Source organism: Pituophis catenifer, unplaced genomic scaffold (genome assembly GCF_029215685.1).
Source record: "Pituophis catenifer annectens isolate HBS135680 unplaced genomic scaffold, rPitCat1.0.hap2 SCAF_4, whole genome shotgun sequence".
Lineage (NCBI taxonomy): Eukaryota > Metazoa > Chordata > Lepidosauria > Squamata > Colubridae > Pituophis > Pituophis catenifer.
Window position 1 is genome coordinate 119,549,591 of NW_027256884.1, and position 20,461 is coordinate 119,570,051.

The 20,461-nt window shown below is 41.5% G+C and overlaps 1 long non-coding RNA gene across 1 annotated transcript in view; it reads left to right on the forward strand.

Moving 5' to 3' along the window:
* LOC139317080 (uncharacterized) overlaps positions 1-4,802 on the forward strand; it is a 70,749-nt gene extending 65,947 nt beyond the window's left edge. Inside the window, exon 3 of the long non-coding RNA XR_011600408.1 lies at positions 4,034-4,802. This is a non-coding gene — a long non-coding RNA (uncharacterized lncRNA). The remainder of the gene's footprint in view (positions 1-4,033) is intronic.
* The last annotated feature ends 15,659 nt before the right edge of the window (positions 4,803-20,461 follow it).

Here is a 20,461-nt window from a genome sequence, read left to right on the forward strand (position 1 = left end):
TAGCAACTGCTCAAAATATTGGAATACTGCATTCAGTTTTGGTCACCATGATGTAAAAAAGATGTGGAGACTCTAGAAAGAGTGCAGAAGAGAGCAACCAAGATGATTAGGGGACTGGAGGCTAAAACATGAAGAACGGTTGCTGGAATTGGGTATGCCTAGTTTGATGAAAAGAAGGACTGGGGTGACATGATAGCAGTGTTCCAATATCTCAGGGGCTGCCACAAAGAAGAGGGAGTCAAGCTATTCTCCAAAGCACCTGAGGGCAGGACAAGAAGCAATGAGTGGAAACTAATCAAGGAGAGAAGCAACCTAGAACTATGGAGAAATTTCCTGACACTTAGAACAATTAATCAGTGGAACAACTTGCCTCCAGAAGTTGTGAATGCTCCAACACTGGAAGTTTTTAAGAAGAGATTGGATAACCATTTGTCTGAAGTAGTGTAGGGTTTCCTGACTAAGCAGGGGGTTGGACTAGAAGACCTCCACGGTCCCTTCCAACTCTGTTATTCTATTCTATTCTAAAGTTGCAAGAGCATTGAAAAAAGTGACTTATGACCAGTCCTCGCACTTGCAACCGTCACGGCATCCTTATGGTCACATGATCAAAATTTGGGCACCTAGCAGCAGCATGTACATGTGAGGGTTGCAGTCTCCCGGGGTCATGGGATCCCCTTTTGCGACCTTCTGAGAAGCAAAGTCAATGGAGAAGGCAGATTCACTTAACAACCATGTTACTAACTTAACAATTGCACTGTTTCATTTAACAACTATGGCCAGAGAGGTTGTAAAATGGGGTAAAATTCACTGAATAACAGTCTCTCTTAGCAACAAAAAATTTGGGCTCAATTGTGGTCATAAATCGAGGATTACCTGTGCTGCAAATACAGTGGAGCTCTCAAGAGAGGTATTGTATAGAGGTATTGGATGTATAATTAATAGGCCCAGGTCTGTTGATGTGTTCCAAAACCTTTCCAAAAGTCTCTGAAGAAAAAAAAAATTAACACAACAGAAAAATAAAATAGCAGAGTATAATATGAACTATATTTCATTGAGCCATGGTGGTGCAGTGATGAGAATGCAGTATTGCAGGCTAATTCTGCTGACTTGCCAGGGGTTCAATCCTCACCAGCTCGAGATTGACTCCATCCTTCTGAGGTGGGTAAAGTGAGGACCCAGATTGTTGGGGGCAATATGCTGACTTTATAAACTGCTTAGAGAGGGCTGTAAAGCTCTGTGAAAGCAGTATATAAGCCTAAGTACTATTGCTAAGTGCTATTAATTTGATTTAAACTCATTTCACTGCTTTCTTGAGGCCTCCCACTTCTTTGTCCCAGTCCAAACCATTTTGGTGATTGCAGCCCTGGCAATGACAATCAATTCAAAGGCCTGTAATTGCAGAGCTGGGCACAACACGGGTTTGTGCCATCACGGGCCATTGACGGTGGATAAAGTAGATTCTATATAATTTTCATGTTATGTTGTTTTATCGTTCATTATGATTGTGACAGTGATGGCCTTTAAGAGAGATGCTGTCATCTTCAATTTAGCTTTTTTTTAACCAGCATAAGAGCCTCAAATGACTGTTTTGATCAGTTTTCCAGCTTCTCAGACCAAAGCCAGCTAGACAACAAACAACAAGGATATATATAATATATATAAGTAATATGTATGTATGTATGTATGTATGTATGTATGTATCAGGGGTGGGTTGCTCCTGGTTCGCACCGGTTCACAAGAACCGGTAGTAAAAATTTGTAGTAGTTCGGAGAACTGGTAATAACATTGGCTGGCCACGCCCCCGAACCGGTCCCCGGCCCTGTCGCCACTCGCTTACCCCACCTCATCAGAGGCTTTTTTTTTTTTTTTAACTTTTAAAAGTATTTTTTCTACAACCTCTTCGGCCGAAAAAATGCTTTTAAAAGTAAAAAAAAAAAAGCCTCTGATGATCCCACGGCTCAGCTGGGATCAGCAGAGGCTTTTCAAAGCATTTTTTTCTGCAACCTCTTCATCGGAAGAGGTGGTAAAAAAATGCTTTGAAAAGCTTCTGACGTTCTCAGCTGAGTTGCCTCATCGGCAGAGGATTTTCAAAGCATTGTTTTCTGCAACCTCTTAAGGTTGTAGAAAAAATGCTTTTAAAAGTTAAAAAAAAAAGTTGGCCACGCCCACCCAGTCACATTACCCCCCCCACCAAGCCATGCCCACAAAATAAGCCACACCCACAGGAGCGGTAATAAAATATTTTAGAACCCACCCCAGTATGTATGTATGTATGTATAATACACACACACACACACACACACACACATACACATAATTTTCATATTATGTTGTTTTTTCATTTGTTATGATTGTGACAGTGATATATGGGTTTTATATTTTATGGTCAAAGCATGGCCTGAAGGGTAAAGATATCAGTCTGCACTGTGACTACAGGTATAAACCAATATCTTCTCATAAATTGTTGTGGTTCTAGATCGAACATTATGTGATGGGCCCAATTTCACTACATTTTTTGCATCAAAGCTAATCCATTTTCCCCCGTCGGTGTTTTTTTTGCCAGACATGGAAATAAATGCTGGAAACTGGCAAAAAAAAGGTCACACATGGTGGTCACATGATTGCGGGATGCTTCAAACATACATAAAAGTGAGCTAGTTGCCAAGCACTCAAAATGTGACTATGGTATGTATATGTGACTGTCATCACTTTGAAAACTGATCATAAGTAGCTCTGGGGAGGTCCATTGTAATTTCAAATGGTTGTTAAGCAACCGATCTTAAGTCGATGACTACCTGTATAGCTCAGTAGAAAATATTCATGATACCTGAAATATACACCCATCATCTCAAGAACTAGGAGATTTTACTTTAATAATATTGTATCCTCTTCTCTCCATAATATAACACATAATCTGAAATTTAAAATCCCAGCACATCGGCAACCTACCAACTTGGATAAGTCTAGATAAGGTGACTATGTAGAAATGAGGACACGTTTTGTATGCCTTTACTGATTTCTCCTACTTGTCTGTTTGAATAAATAACATTTTGCAATCTCAGAGATTTCAGTGTTCTTGCTAAATAAATATCTCATGAAAACTCGGGGACTGTGTTTACTGAAATCTGTTGAGATTTGGGCTGTTCTCTCACTACTATCACCATTTTTTTAAAAAAAATGATTATAGATATTCTTATAAATGGATTAACTTGGCTATTCACAGCATAGCTACCTCATAAAAAAAGGTAAAAAATTGGCAACGTTTGAAAAAGCTTTAGGGCAGGGGTCCCCAACCCCTGGCCCATGGACTGGCACCAAGCTGTGGCATGCCAGCAACCGGGCCGCAGAAAAAGCAAAGCCCCATCCACAGAATGCAGGCAGCAGGAAAAACCACAACCCCTCCAGTCTGTGGAAAAACCTTTCTCCACGAAACCAATCCCTGGTGCCAGGGGTGAAATCCAGGAGGTTCTGACAGGTTCTGGAGAACTGGTAGCAGAAATTTTGAGCAGTTCGGAGAACCGGTAGCGGAAATTTTGAGTAGTTCGGGGAACTGGCAAATAACCACCTCTGGCTGGCCCCAGAGTGGGGTGGGAATGGAGGTTTTGCAGTATTCTTCTCCTGGAGTGGTTTGGAAATGGAGATTTTGCAGTATCCTTCCCCTGCCATGCCCACCAAGCCACGCCCACCTAGCCACGCCCACAGAACCGGTAGTAAAAAAATATGGATTTCACCACTGCCTGGTGCCCAAAAAGTTGGGGGCCACTGCTTTAAGGGGTCAGCTCCCAGCTGCATAGGATGCAGTTCTCAGTATTAACCCCATCACTCTTGTTCATCAACACCAGGAGTCTCCAAAGTTGGCCACTTTAAGACTTGCGGACTTCAACTCCCAGAATTCCTCAGTTAGATACGCTGGCTGGGGAATTCTGGGAGTTGAAGTCCATAAGCCTTCGAGTTGCCATGTTTGGAGGCCTCTGACCAACCAACACCATCCACCTCCACTGGACTATCATTTTTTCTCTTCTCTGTCTTTCAGGTTTTTATACTGGACCCAATCCAAGGCCAAAAGAGACGAGGTCGACCGGAAGAAACATCTCTTGGTTGCCCCTTTTGATACCTCTTTGGTTAGATTTCCTTGAGGAGAGGTCCAGGAAGGAAGGAGAATGAGACAGCTGAAAGGGAAGCCCAAAAAAGAGACATCCAAAGACAAAAAGGAGAGAAAGCAAGCCATGCACGAAGCCCGTCAGCAAGTCACAACGGTGGTGCTTCCCACCTTGGCTGTGGTGGTGCTTTTGATTGTGGTGTTCGTTTACGTGGCTACCCGCCCCAATACAACTGAATGACATGGATTTTGAACTCTGCCCCTTGGGTGGGCATGCCAAGGCCCAACAACTAATCAAAGTCCCCCCTTCTCCAAGAGATCCGTTTTTAATCACTGTTACTAACAATCCTTTTACAAAGGAATCCTCTTTCTCTGACTTGATTGACAGTCCACAGTTGCTCTGGTGGGAGGTAACATAGAACATACTTGATTCCAGGGACCCAAAGTATGTTTTATCGTCTAGCATAATGTGCCTTTTTAGACCTCAACGGTCTCTTGCTCGCTCCTTAAAAAGTAGATTCTGTTGCTTTTGGAAATTTGTATAAATCGGCTTTGAGTTTGTCAGCAGCATTGCTCCTGTCAAGGTCCTGTATTGTTGGCTTCACGGCTGCCAAAAGAAGTGGATTTTTCCCCTTCCGTCGTAATTATATAATGGCATTTGAAAAACCTTTGATTAAAAAAAGTATTTATTTTTGGAATAAAGAGAACCACGTCTTACATAAAAGGCGTTCCTCCTGATTTACTCTTGAAACCATTCTGTGGTGGAAAACGACAGAGAGTAGATAATGTTTTCCTCAGAATTAAGCTAGAATATAAACAGAATAGTTCCTTTCTCCAGACGAGGCTTTACCAATGAATAATTTAAGATAACTCTTTTTAAGTTCATATCGGATATGTTTGTACTAGTAAAATAGTAGGAATTTCGGACAGCATTAATGTTGATTTTTAAAAGTGTCTACACTTTTTAAAGAAGTCCTGAATCCAGCATACGAAAACAACCGTTTACCACATGATGAAATGCAAATACCCAAACTATTTTTAATCTCATTGACCAGGGGTCCCCAAACCCCAGGCAGTGGACTGGCACTGGGCCGTGGCATGCCAGAAACTAGGCCATGCAAACAAGTGAAGCCTCATTCACGGAATGCAGGCAGCACGAAAAACCACACACCCTCCGATCCAGAGGTGGGTTCTAAATTTTTTTACTACCGGTTCTGTGGGTGTGGCTTATTTTATGGGTGTGGCTTGATGGCCATGTGACAGTTCTTTAGGATTTAGCAGAGGTACTGGTCTACCAGGCTTTTAACTGCTTGCAGAGCTGTACCGATCTACCTATTTATTTTTTGCAGGCACTGGTCTACCCATTTATTTTTGCAGGCACTGATCTACTCATGTATTTTTGCAGGCGTTGATCTACTCATGTATTTTTGCAGGCACTGGTCTACCCATTTATTTTTGCAGGCACTGATTTACTCATGTATTTTTGCAGGCACTGGTCTACCCATTTATTTTTGCAGGCACTGGTCTATTCATTTGTTTTCTTTTAACACTGATCAGCTGTAGGGCGGCCCTTTGAAGCCCCGCGGCAAGAGTTTAAACAGTTTTTTCCCCTCTAGCCATCAGCTGGGACTCAGGAGGCAGCAATAGATTGGGGGTGGGGCCAAATAAAAGGTAAGAATAATGCGGGGGGGTGGGGGGGCAGAACCGGTTCGGTGACATCATATTGTCACCGCTACCAGCTTGGGAGAACCGGGCCGAACTGGGAGGAACCCACCACTGCTCCGATCCACAAAAAAAAGCTCTTTGGTCCCTGGTGCCCTAAAGGTTTGGGAACTGCAATAATTGACTATACGGTATCCAAATTTTGAGATACACTGCAATAATAAGGGAAGGTAACCCAGCTCTTTCATGTGTCTATAGTCAGACGATGCCTAAAATAGGATCTCCGAACCCTTGAAGATATCCCTAAGGCAACCCCTAAATTTGGCTTGGCGCATTTTGGTGAAATTATATCTTAGCTCTTTGATGACATTGTGAATTTTAAAAAAGTAAAAGAGTGAAAGCTGAAGCAGAAATGTAGTCTTTCGCCTTTTCATTTAGACAGACCACCGAGAGGGGCATGGAGTTCCTCTCATGATAAGCTGTATTTTATTGCATAAGCCCTATAGCTTGGTTCTCAATGCTGTTAAGTATCCATAAAATTCACGGGCTGGTTGTAAACATCATACGAAGCCTTAATGCGGGACACGCAATATGGTATACTGAGCCTTAATGTGATTTTAGCTTCAGGCATTGTGTGACCTGTTTGCCCTTACAAAAAAAAAAAAAAAATACCACATGACAGGAATTGCTTTCATTAGTAGTGTTACGGTTGATAAACAATAAACAAACTGGTAGTAAAAGAAATGCAAAAACAAAAAAGACAGTATCCACATTTACTGGTTAGAGATCACTCTAACACACATTAACAGAATAATAGTTGGAAGGGTCCTTGGAGGTCTTCTAGTCCAACCCCCTGCTCAAGCAGGAGACCCTATACCATTTTAGGCAAATGATTGTCCAATCTCTTCTTAAAAACCTCCAGTGTTGGAGCATTCACAACTTCTGGAGGCAAGCTGTTTCACTGATTAATTGTTCTCACTGTTAGGAAATTTCTCTTCAGTTCTAGATAGCTTCTCTGCTTGATTAGTTTCCATCCATTGCTTCTTGCCCTGCCTTCAGGTGCTTTGGAGAATAGGTTGACCCCCTCTTCTTTGTGGCAGCTCCTGAGATTCTGAAACGGTGTTATCATGTCACTCCCACTTTAAAAAAAAAAATTAAATGAAAAAGAAAGTTCCTGACTTAGCATAGGAACTAAGGAAGCAAAGCATTTCACCAGTAGAATTTTCAAGCTGTTTCTCTCTTAACATGAAGTGATGGTAGGAGAATGGAGTGATTTATTAGAATCATTTTAACAGAAAAATCTCATTGCTGTTTTCTTTCCTACCTCATCAAACGATCAAGCTACCAAGAGTGCTTATTACCTGATAAAGCCATTTTACATATATTTCTAACCATCTTTTTCCCTTTGCACAAATCCATTTATAGCCAAGGTGTTATGGCTTGCAATGCAATCTTAGCATTGGGTCTTATCGTGACTCCAAGCATTTAAAAAGGCAATTTTTTTGTAATTTTATTATCTTTCAGTTCAGAATCTTAAAAGTGAAGGTATGGGAAAATGGGCATTTTAGTTTTACATTACTGAACATCTCTAAATGTAGGATTTATTTATTTCTTTCCATTGTATTCATTTGCAACTGTCTAAAGATTCCTAACACAGCTGCCTGCAATTTACTGCTGGTTCGAATCTCTCCAAGGCTCAAGGTTGACTCAGCCTTCCATCCTTTCTAAGGTCGGTGAAATGAGGACCCAGTTTGTGGGGGCAATAAACTGACTTTGTATAAATATACAAAAGTATGAAGGCTATTGCTTAACGCATTGTAAGCCACCCTGAGTCTCCGGAGAAGGGCGGCATATAAATCAAAATTTATATATATATATTACTAAGGCCCCACAGAGTATTTGGCCTCAAAATGTAAATTGTGCCAATGGAGGTACCATCCTCAAAGGTATATCAAACATTTGCAAAGACCATAAAGAGCAAAAAAGTGGGAAAAAGTGGGTGCTTTCTTAAGAATTGGGAATTAATAATACAAGGGTGTTACAAGAAGCAACATCTCAACTGTCTCACGTAAGTATTAGCATGATTTCTAAAGCTCCTAAAATAAGTTTATGTGTATTGCAAGGCATGCTGTAGCTTTTTTAAAGAAAGGTTGCAATATAATAATTATAGCAATAGTACAGGTAGTCCTCAACGTATAACCACAATTGAGCCCAAAATTTCTGTTGCTAAGCGAGAAATTGTCAAGTGAATTGTGCCCCACTTTACGACTTTTCTTGCCGTGTTTGTTAAGTGAATCCCTGCAGCTGTTAAATTGCTAACTCGATTGTTCAGTGAATTTGGCTTCCCCATGAAATTTGTTTGTCAGAAGGTCGCAAAAAGAGATCACATGACCCCAAGACACCGCAATTATCATAAATATGAGTCAGTTGCCAAGGGTCTGAATTTTGATCACATGACCACAGGGATGCTACAAAGGCTGTTAAGTGTGAAAAACGGTCATAACTCACTTATTTCAGTGCCGTTGTAACTTTGAACAGTCACTAAACTGACTTGTAAATCGACTACTTGCAGCAAGGAGGAAAGGAAAACTGAAGTAAAATTGTAGGCCTAGTCAAGATCATGTGACTTTCCCTTATTTGCCACTTGTTGGGCCAATCGTCAGTGGTGGGATTCAACCGGTTCGGGCTGGTTTGAGTAAACCGGTTGTTAACTTGCTGGCTGGCCCTGCCCCTCCCCACCCCACCCCTTCCAGGAGTCTCCATGCGCCCAGTTTTGGCTCCCAGGTAAGTGTAGGGAGGCCTACTAGGCCCAAAACGGGGTGCGGGAGGCAGTAGTGGGATTCAAATTTTTTTATTACCGGTTCTGTGGGTGTGGCTTGGTGGGCGTGGCATGGCTTGGTGGGCGTGGCAATGGTGGGCGTGGCAGGGGAAGGATACTGTAAAATCTCCATTCCCTCCCCAATCCAGGGGAAGATTATTGCAAAATCCCCATTTCCTCCCAATCAGCTGGGACTCGGAAGGCAGAGAATAGATGGGGGCGAGGCCAGTCAGAATTTTTACTACTGGTTCTCTGAACTACTCAAAATTTCCGCTACCTGTTCTCCAGAACTGGTCAGAACCTGTTGAAACCCACCTCTGGCGGGAGGGTGTGGCATGCCCCCCCGCCGAGCCCGTTTTTGCTCCCAGGAGACTGCAGCGAAGATTCTAGGTCAGTGATGGCAAACCTTTTTGCCATCGCGTGCCAAAAGCAAGGGGAGTGTGGGGTGGTCGCGTGCATGTGTGCTCACACACATAATTCTATGTGCCCTGCCCCCCCATGCATGTGTGCACGACCTCCCCATGCTACCCACACTTTTGGCATGTGATGGCACGATGGGCCCAGTAGGCCTGTTTTTTTTGCCCTCCCCAGGCTCCAGAAGCTTTCTAGGAGCCTGGGGAGGGCGAAAACAGCCTTTCCCACCTCCCCGGAGGCCCTCTGGAGGCTGGAAACAGCCCGTTTGCCGACTTCTGGTGGGCCTAGAAGGCCCAAAAATCAGCTGGCCAGCGCACGCATGCGTGCTGGAGCTGAGCTAGGGAAACGCTCGCGTGCCCACCAATATGGCTCGGCGTGCCACCTGTGGAACGCGTGCCATAGGTTCGCCATCATGGCTCTAGGTCCAAAATGGGGTGCAGGGGAAGTGCAGCCGCCCCACGGCTCGTTTTTGCTCCCAGGGGGGTGTAGGAGCCCAAGTGCTGTCTGTTACACTCCCTGGCCACGCCCACCATGGCCACACCCACCCAGCCGGTCCTTAGGGCAGAGAACCAGTTGTTAAATTATTTGAATCCCACCACTGCCAATTGTGGTTGTTAAACGAGGACTACCTACACGCTCAGGTAGCATATCCAACCTGCAGCCCACTCGATAGTCATTTGTTATTTCAAAGTGTCAGGAAAATATTTATGAAGGAGGGGAATTGAATTATAAAAGGATTCATAAGAAATTTGGCTTGCTGGAAACCTACATGGAGCAGGATGAGAGGCCTGGGAGAGGCACAGCAGATGTTCCTTTTTTCACCTTCTTCCCAAGCCATTTCTCAAAAATTAAAATCGGAGGCAAACAACATTTGGTGTCGGGAATACACTTAGCTTTTTTAGTGGGAGGGAGCGTGAGCTGAGTGGTTGGGAGGAGAGTGTAAACAGGAGAAGATCAGAAAAAAATTACTTGATCCTCCATTTGTTGGATAGGTTGAATTTCTCTTTCACTGTTAATCCCTGATCTATTTCTTAGATAGTTATATCCCAACTGTATTATTTTTTTTAATAAATAATTCACAATGGCAAATCCTTGCTCCTATTTTCGTAACAGCAACCCTGTATCGTGGGTTGGGTTGAGAGGGAGGGACTGGTCCAGTCACCCAGATGGCTTTCATGCCTAAGGCAGAACTATAAATTATAGTCTCCTGGTGATTGGCCCAAAGTCACCCAGTCAGCTTTCGTGTCTAAGGAGGGACTAGAACTCCCAGTCTCCTGGTGATTGGCCCTAAGTCACCCAGCCAGCTTTCATGCCTAAGGAGGGACTAGAACTCCCAGTCTCCTGGTGATTAGCCCTAAGTCACCCAGCCAGCTTTCATGCCTAAGGAGGGACTAGAACTCCCAGTCTCCTGGTGATTAGCCCTAAGTCACCCAACCAGCTTTCATCTCTGAGGAGGGACTAGAACTCCCAGTCTCCTGGTGATTAGCCCTAAGTCACCCAGCCAGCTTTCATCTCTGAGGAGGGACTAGAATTCACAGTCTTCTGATTTGTAACCTGGTGCCTTCACCACTAGACCAAATTGGCTCTGTTGCAATATTTTCAGGATCAGACTCAATAAAGATAATAGAAGTTATAGGTTTAAATATAATTCTCTTTAATCATAATAGGCATTCTATATTCGCTGAATATTCAAGATAGAAGCAAGGAAAATGGGGAGGATGGCTCCTTTTATATACAAGGGGCGGAGCCAGGAATGGGAGTGGTAAAATATGAATACATTAAAGCTCAAGTAATAAGTTAACCCCTGATGTTCCATATATACATTATTTACACATTAGAGAATAAGGCATTTACATCTGACAAATCCCCCTCTAAATGCCGGTTCGTTATACAACACCAGTTACATTCAGATTCAGGACAATATAATACATATAATTTAGAAGTTAAATATTTGTGTTGTTTAGAAGGTAAGGGTTTTGTTAATATGTCAGCTAATTGTTCAGAAGTATCACAATGTATTGCTTTGATGAATCCGTCTTGAGATAGTTGTCTCACGTGCTTAAATTTTATATCAATATGCCTGGACCTTTGTCCAATTGCATCGGATCTAGAAATTTCAATGGCCGCTTTATTATCTTCATGCATAATAAATGGTAAAGTAGGTTTCTTCCAAACATCTGTGATCAAATCATTGAACCATACAAGGTTATTTGCAGCTTTAGACAAGCAAACATATTCTGCTTCTGTGGTAGAGGTGGCTACCAGTTCTTGTTTACCAGTATACCAGTAAACTGGACAATCGTTCAATAGAAAAACATAACCAGAGGTACTCTTTCTGCATGATGTATCACCAGCCCAATCTGCATCAGCATAACAAGTAATTTTTGGTTCTTTGTCATTATTGGGTTCCAATATTAAACAAAAATCTAATGTACTTTTCAGATATCTTAAAATTCTTTTGACAGCTTCCCAATGATACAAGGTTGGTTTGCTAACATATCTTGACAATAAATTGAGAGGTAATGCAATATCTGGCCTAGTCCAATTAGATATATAAAGGAGTGAACCTATAACTGATCTGTAAAATGTGTTGTCTTTAAACTCAGGGGAAGATTCATCATTGTTTCTAAGAAAATCAGTTTGCATAGGTGTGTCACATGTTTTGGCATTATTTAAGTTACATTTGTTTAGGAGTTCAATGATTTTATCTTTTTGAGTAAGTTTGAATCCCCTTTTTGTTTTGTTAATTTGTACACCAAGGTATTTATTCACTTTACCTAGTGATTTCAATGAGAAGTGTTCGTTTAACTTATTTACAAAGATTTCCCTGCTCTCTTTATGCTTTCCAATATATAAAATATCATCCACATAAATTAATACAAATTCAATATGATCATTACTCTTTTTTACAAAGAAACAGTTATCAGCAGTGGTGGCGTTGAAATCCATGGTCTTTAGTACTTTTATCAAACAATCGTACCATCTTTTGCCAGATTGCTTCAATCCGTACAGACTCTTATTTAGTAACCAAATTTCGTTCTTATTAGTGTATTGACTGTGTGGTGCTCTTACATATATTTCCTTATCTAATTTTGCATGTAAGTATGCAGTCTGTATGTCATATTGAAACACGTCTAGATTGAGTGCAGATGCTACTACAAGAGCTGTTTTGACACTCTCTGTTCTCACTGTGGGTGAATATGTGTCAGTATAGTCTTCTGGATATTTTTGTGCATAACCTTGTGCAACTAGTCTGGCCTTGTATAAGGTATTACCTCCTTCTAAATTCTTAATTTTATAAATCCACCTGGTACCTATAATTGTTTTATCCTTAGGTGCGATCGCAGGTGTGAATACATTTAATCCTTGTAAACTTTTCATTTCTTTTTCCATAGCTAGTTCCCATTTTTCTCTTTCTTCACGGGGAAGTTTCAATACTTCCTCATATGTATTAGGTGTTATTTGTTCTCCATCCATATGCATAATATAATCTTTGTATTTATTTGGTATTTGGTTTCTATTATTTCTAATATTTCTTTCAGGTTTGCTATGGTTGTCATGCAAATATCTGGCTTCCTTTTTTGTTAATGTGTCTGTCTTTATTTTATGCTGACTATTTGTCCAAGTTTTGGTTTTGTTCTTACTTTTGTTAATGTTTTGATTTTCTGTTGTTCCTTCCTCGCAAGATATATTATCTTTGCTTTTATTAGGAAAAATTTCATTAAGGTGCAACTTAGACCAATTGGCCTGCTCATGAAACACAGCTGTTCTGGATACTATAAATTTGTTATTATTATCGATGAATCTGTACCCTTTGGTTCCAGTTTCGTATCCCATGAATCTTAATCTCCTGGATACGTTTTCTCCCTTTCTCCTCAATTGTTTAGGTATGTGCACGTCTGCAGTAACTCCAAATATGTGCATGTGTGCTAATTTAGGTTTTCTATTGTACATCACCTCATATGGTGTCTTATTCACAATACTGGACCATGTTCTATTTTGAGTGTAATTTGAATAATGTAAGGCTTCTGACCAAAATTGTTTGCCTAAACCAGCATCCTCTAATGTGCATCTAATCATGGTTTGTAGTGTGGAGTTCTTTCTCTCTGCAATCCCATTTTGAAAGGCAGAAAATGGATTGGACGTGAAATGTAGCATCCCTCTATCCTTTAACCATTGGGAGAATTCTTTAGACATGAATTCACATCCCCTATCTGTCATAATTTGTTTTATTCTGATATTATGTTGTGTTTCTATGCGTTTGTAGAATTCCTTAAATTTCTGAAAAGTTTCATCCTTGTGCTTTAATGTGTAAACAAAACCATAGCGACTGTAATCATCCACTATTGTTAGGAAGTAACGTTTTCTATAGGTAATTGATGGAGTTAATGGACCAACTAAGTCCATATGTACCAAATCAAAAATATTGTTAGTTGATCTGTTAGATTTTTTTGGTCTAGGACTGGTTTTTAGTTTGGTGGATTTACATACTGAGCATTCTAAATAATTTTCACAATTTTTTATTTTTACACCTTCTGCGTGTTCAGTCATTTTTCGTACTACAGGAAAGCTAGCATGTCCTAACTTCCTATGTAAGATATGAGCACACTCATCATGAATTGGTTTACCTATTTTTGGTTTCTTCTCATTGTGTGTATTTTTGTTATCATGAGTTAATTTACATTCATCATTGTCACTGTTACTGACATTTTCATCATCTGCTTCAATACAATCTTCCATATTTGAATCAATGTTATGTAACCATCTTTCTTTGATTATCAGATAGGGTAGACCCCCTTTTATCATCACAGTGCCTACATTTGTTTTGTTCTTTTCTATAGTTGCTTTCCCCTTTGAGAAAACTATATTGATGTCAGATTCTCTGCTTAGTTTTATAGCACTTAGTATGTTGTGAGGTATTTCTGGGATTAATAATACCCCCTCTATTTTCCCTAAACCAGGCAAGGTCACATTTCCTCTGCCTAATACTTGAACCTTTTCTTGATTAGCTACCTTTATCACAAACTTATCTTCTGTAAATGAAGATAATATACTTTTGTTATTAGTGGTGTGATTTGTTGCACCAGAATCAATAAGCCAATTATTGTTCTCATCTTGTTGTGTTTTGGTGCTGTCTTGTTTATTTAGCCCATTTAGTGACCCAGATTTTCTCTCTTTTGAATTTTCTCTACCCCCTCTACTTTCTCTGTAGTTTGGTGGACTTCTATATTTGTGTCTATCTGTGGAAGATTGTCTGTAATTGTATTTGCTCCTATATTCTGGCCTATGTCTCTCCCTTGAGACTTTGGGACAGTCTCTTCTACTGTGTTCCCTGGATCCACAATTGTGGCATCTAAAGGCTTCATTATATTTATCTTGAAAGACTACTTTCCTAAAAGATTTGTGTTCTGTTTGGTTACTGGAACGATTTTTTCTTGAATTGTCTTCTGCTATCAATTTGTTAGATAGACTTTCTATTGATAAATATCCCAAATTAATGGTATCTAAGTGTGACATAAAGCTATCCCATGATGGATCAAGTGAATTGATAATAACACTTTTCATAGTTTGATCTGAAATCACTTCCCCCCTCAATTGCAGCTCAGCTCTTATTTTGTTTAGATTTATCAAATGTTCACTTATAGAAACCCCTGGTTTCACTCTAGAAGAAAAGAAATCCTTAGACATTCTTGTGGTTGTGGCTACGCTATCGCTGTGAAATAGATTAAACATGCATTGAATTATTTCTGATACAGTTAGGTTTGGTTTGATGCTATGATACATTGCAGGAGACACGCTAGAAATTATTATGAAAAATGCTCTATGATGTAAACAGTCTATTTTTAAAGTCCAAGGTCTTCTTGGAGGACTAGTTATAAAGAATAGTAAATTTTCTTTCATAAAAATAACCTGAAGCTGTTGGTACCACTCTTGTAAATTAATGCCATCAACTCTAAGTTTTGGGAAGTCACTGGGTAAGTTCCCCACATTATTTTGTCCATTACTTACAACCTGAGGCAGTCCGTGGTCTCTCAAGTGCAGGAAATTACAGAACGGCATTGGGATGCTTGTAACGAGTCTGCGCGGTTCTCTGGCCAATTCAAGTCTTTCGGGGCCGTCTACGTAGTTTTGCACATGCGCGTTGCTCATTTCTTCTTTGGCGCCGTTGTGGAAGGTTCTCTCCATTTCAGCTCTCTCGATCCGCTCCTCTTCAGATGAGTCGGTCTCTGGCTCGGTTTTTGGGGCTTTGGTGATGGCGGCGGTTCTTCTCTTTCTCTTGTGTGTGCTGGCACTCGATTCTGTCTGCGGTGTAGGGCGGAATCGGCATGGCTCTCTGGGCTCGGGTGTCGTCGTTTTCGAAGTCAGGATGGGAGCGTGCAGGTCTTGAGTTGTCGGTTTGATTTCTTGCTTCTTCGTCGATGTCTTGGAGATTTTCAATCTTGGCCCAAAAGCAGCAAAAAGTGTTTTCATTGCTGACTTTACTTGAGACTTTGTTAAATCGTCTTCACTTTCTGATTTTGGTTCATCTGAAGAGTTTGAGACTTCTTTTTCACTTTCTTCGTCTGATAGTGTTTTTCGCGCCAGAAATTTTGAACTGAGCGTTTTGATTGGCTCTGCTTCACTCTCTTTTGAAGTTCGTTGAAACCAAGATGGCTGCCGTTCAAAATTTCGCGCGGGGTCACATCTTTTCTTTTTTACAACTATTTTCTCAGTAGTCATTTCACTCACAGTTTTTTGATCTTTGGGTTTTTCTTTAATGACGCTTTTCTCTCTCGCTGCTCCGCTGTTCCTCAGCATCTCCTGGAGGTCCGCGATGAGGCTTTCATCATTCTTTTGGTTTTTTAGTATTTTTAATATTTCTGACCTGAGTTCGTTATTTTCTATCTCGATTTCTTCCTGGTCGTTATTTTCACTCATCAGTTCTTCTTCTTCAGTGGTGTATTCTTCGGATTCTCTCGAAATCGCATTAGTGGATTCGTTGATCATCTCTTGATCAGTTTCTATTTCTTTGCTGTAGGCCCTGGTGTTGGGCCTATCTTTCTTGGACATTTTTAATTACTTATTGAGTCAATTAACCATCCTCTGCTACCAGCTTGTTGCAATATTTTCAGGATCAGACTCAATAAAGATAATAGAAGTTATAGGTTTAAATATAATTCTCTTTAATCATAATAGGCATTCTATATTCGCTGAATATTCAAGATAGAAGCAAGGAAAATGGGGAGGATGGCTCCTTTTATATACAAGGGGCGGAGCCAGGAATGGGAGTGGTAAAATATGAATACATTAAAGCTCAAGTAATAAGTTAACCCCTGATGTTCCATATATACATTATTTACACATTAGAGAATAAGGCATTTACATCTGACAGGCTCCCTTAATAATACACATGAATATGGATTTTTATATCAAGAAAAGCTCTCAAGAGCTTCAAAAGTGGTTCCAAGAACACTGGTTAAGTATGATTTCTTGGAAGTTCTTCTCGTGGAAACTATTAGAGTAGACTCAGAGTAGGTATATACTGTAGCTTAGAGATACTAATCCCAGAGATGTCCATAGGGAAGAAAGGTCAAACATGTCAAAATGGCAGCTCCATTCTTTTTTTACATATGCCACACATACAAAAAATGACAGGGTTTTAATCTGCCATTTTGACTTTTTTGACCTCCCTCCGCAGAAACCTCTGTTAAGCATGGGGCCTTAAGGTTGCCGGTAGCCCGGGAAACTCCATAACTTGTGAATAAATTGTAATATTTAAGTTGATAGATGGGGAAAATGATTAAATTAATGATCAGAGTCTAGTCTAATTACATTTAAATGAAAGGGAATTAAATCATTTTCAGTGCTAAGTCCCTCCATTTCTTTTTGGGACCATGTCCTCCAGCATGATGCTCAAAACCTGGTCTTAGTCCCCTAATGCCTGTTATTAAAAGGTAAAGGTTCCCCTCGCACATATGTGCTAGACATTCCCGACTCTAAGGGGCAGTGCTCATCTCCATTTCAAAGCCGAAGGGCCAGCACTGTCTGAAGACGTCTCCGTGGTCATGTGGCCGGCATGACTCAACACCAAAGGCGCACAGAACGCTGTTACCTTCCCACCAAAGGTGGCCCCTATTTTCCTACTTGCATTTTTTACCTGTTTTTGAACTGCTAGGTTGGCAGAAGCTGGGACAAGTAACGGGAGCTCACCCCGTTACACAGTACTAGGGATTCGAACTGCTGAACTGTTGATCTTTTGATCGACAAGCTTAGCCACTGAGCCACCGCGTCATATTGGATATAGCCTAATTCATCTGAAAAATCTCATTTTTCTCTCTCTCTCTAACACAAGCTGTTTTTGATCTCTTTTCTCACTCTGGCAATCTTTTCCATGCTTCACCTGCAAAATATATCCTCCTCCAGCAGAACAGCTCTGAGGCTAGGTCACGTCTGATTAAAAAGGAAATCCCAATATTCTATGCAAAATCTTGATGTCAGTCAAAACTTGTTTTCGATGTTTTAAATCACCTTGTCATCTGCTGGCAAAATTAAGGCTACCGGGCAGATTAAAACTATAAAACAAGTAAGATTTTTTTTTTTGCAGATAAAATCCAATCTGAAAAACGACAAAACCAACCCTACAATCAAAGGAAAGAACTAAAAGAACAGTTGTCCCAGGAAAGATAATCCTATATTAAAATGGCACTTGGAGCCATGCGTTAATTTCTGTTCCAACCGAAGAAGAAAAATTATAAACAGGGAGTCCTCAACTTACAACAATTCACTTAGTGCCCATTCAAAGATACAACGGCGCTGAAAAAAGTGACTTATGACCATTTTTCACACTTATGACCATTGTAGCACCCCTCCCCCCATGGTCACGTGATTTACATTCAGAGGCTTGACAACTGACTCGCTTTTATGACGGTTGCAGTGTCGGGGGGGTCACATGATCCAACCTTCTGCCAAGCTAAAGCCATGGGGAAACCAGATTCACTTAACAAACCATGTTACTAATTTTAACAACTGCTGTGATTCACTTCACAAACGTGGCAAGAAAAGTTGTAAAATGGGGCAAAACTCACTTAACCAATTTCTCAGTTAGTAACATAAATTTTGGGCTCAATTGTGGTCGTAAGTTTGAGGACTACCTACAATTCATAAAGGTTGTAGAGTTGCTGAACTGAATGGGATTTCCAAGGATGAATTCTGCATGGAATTAAACTTTAGGTGTCATAAATTGAGGACTACCTATAATTCATAAAGGTTGTAGACTTGGATTTCCAAGGATGAATTCTTCATGGAATTAATCTTTAGGTTTATAGTATCCACCCAAGAGAAAGGTATCATTTATTAGAAGCCAAGTGCACTGCAGTAATGCATAGCCATATCCAAGCATCGCAGGCCAAAATCCCTAAATTCAACTTTTCCCTCCCTAAGCTACGTCCCATTGCCCACCCCCGTGTGACCAGTTAGATTCAGGCAAGATGTTTTCCTAATAGTCTGTCCAAGCACAGGATGGTATGCAGCTGGTATGCCGGATGACCTTGAAGCAGCATCTCAAAGAAATACAGCACTTACTTTCGCTTCCCCCCTTGCCTTCTTCCTTCCTCAGAATTCATGGCAATCTGTCACCGTAATGTAGTGAAGCACAAGCAAGCATAGGTGGCAGCTGACAATGGGTAAGCCACGATCTGATGTGGCCCCTTGGATGGGCTCCAGATCCTTCCATGCAGTAGTGGGTTGACCCCGGTTCGCACTGGTTCTATAGAACCGGTAGTAAAACCAGAGGGAGGCTCCGCCCACCGATCCCGGCGTCACTAAAACGCTTCTGCACATGTGCAGAAGAGTGCATGCGCAAAGCTAGCACACGGCCCCGCTACGAACCTGTAGTAAAGGAAAGTAGAACCCACCCCTGCTTCCATGCCTCATTTAATGCCAAAATTCAGTACAGCCATTTGCCACTCACACTCATACTTCCTGACGTAACTTCCAAGAGTTACGTCAGACCTCAGAGATGTACTGTAACTCTTGGAAAGGATCTCTAGTCATCCAAAAAGGACAGCGTTATCCCCAGGAAAAAGAAGTTTGCCAATCAAGAAAATATTCAGGATTGTGTATTATTCATGACCGCTGGATGAATTTCAGATAAAGAAATCAGCAATACTTTGACCCACTTTAATGGCATTTTTAAATTCAAATATCCTTCCTTGATAACAGTAGGTTAACAGAGAGTGAGAAAAAGAGATGACTTGGAAGAGTTTATCGTGGATGTTTAAAGAAAAAAAGACAGCTCTCTCAGCTTTTGTGCTTTCTCAGGGGCACCTAGAAGGTGAGGGTGAAGATTCGTTCTCTGAGCTTGCGGATTGGTTTCCGAACATTTCGTTACCTAGACTACAGACAATCCTTCAAGCCAGCATCCTATTGCCCATATGATGATGATGTTATCCATTCAGTCATGTCCGACTCCTGATGATTCTATGGGCCGGGTCTCTCCACATCTTCTGATCTTGCACTGCTTCTTTGAGTTGTTCTAGGCCAGGGGTGTCAAACTCAAGGCCAGATCAAGCCCGTGGGATGCTTAAATCTGGCCCATGGGGCTGGTCTGGAAATAGCAAAGGACCAGCCCACGGTGCCTCTGGTAGCTAAAATGGAATGTGTGGGGTGGGGCACGTGAGGTTCTCCTGTGCCCCATTTTCAGCCTGGACGGCCTCCTGCAGCACCCTGCTGGCCAAAATGGGGCATGGGGGGGGCCCACACACAGCCCCTCCATGTGTTGTGGCCCGTCAGCGACCTGTGCAGCTAGTAGCTGATTCCAACAACAAGGAGGCTGGTGTGGTGCTGCGCCAGCAATCTGTGCAGCTGGCACTCGAGTCGGACAATAAGGAGGCTGGAGAGATGTGGTACCAGAGGCGGGGATTCAGCCAGGGCCTTCAGAACCTCCAGAAGCTCCCATAAGTGAAGAGGAAGAAGAGGAGGAGCCTCTTCTCGATACATGGGCACGCAGAGTTGCCAAATGGCAGGAGTGGCTCCTCAGGAGGAGGTCTCCTCGAGAGTAAGGCTTGGGGCTAATTGGCCACTCCCTTAGCCTATTTAAGGAAGGACGACGACTGAGGCAATTTGCAGGGAACAACTTTGTTCACTCTCCTTCGCGTCTGGATCTTAGTTCTCTGCAAATTGCTTCTGGGCTTTCTGCCAACCATAGTAAGATTACGATTATTTATTCTTTGGATTCTTGTAGGTTGTTAAGAAAGTTAATTAACAGCCTTTGTTTGAAAAAGACTGATTTAATTTAGTAAACGAAGGTTTGTACAGACACTGTGTGTGCTGCGTTCTTTGGGGTCCATAGCTGGGGCAGAACACCATGCCCCGGTTTTGGCCTAGATGGCCTCCTGCAGCACTTTGCCAGCCAAAATGGGGATGGGGGCGTGAGCTCCCTGTGCCCCGTTTTGGCTGGCAGGATGCTGCAGGAGGCGTCCGTCCCATCT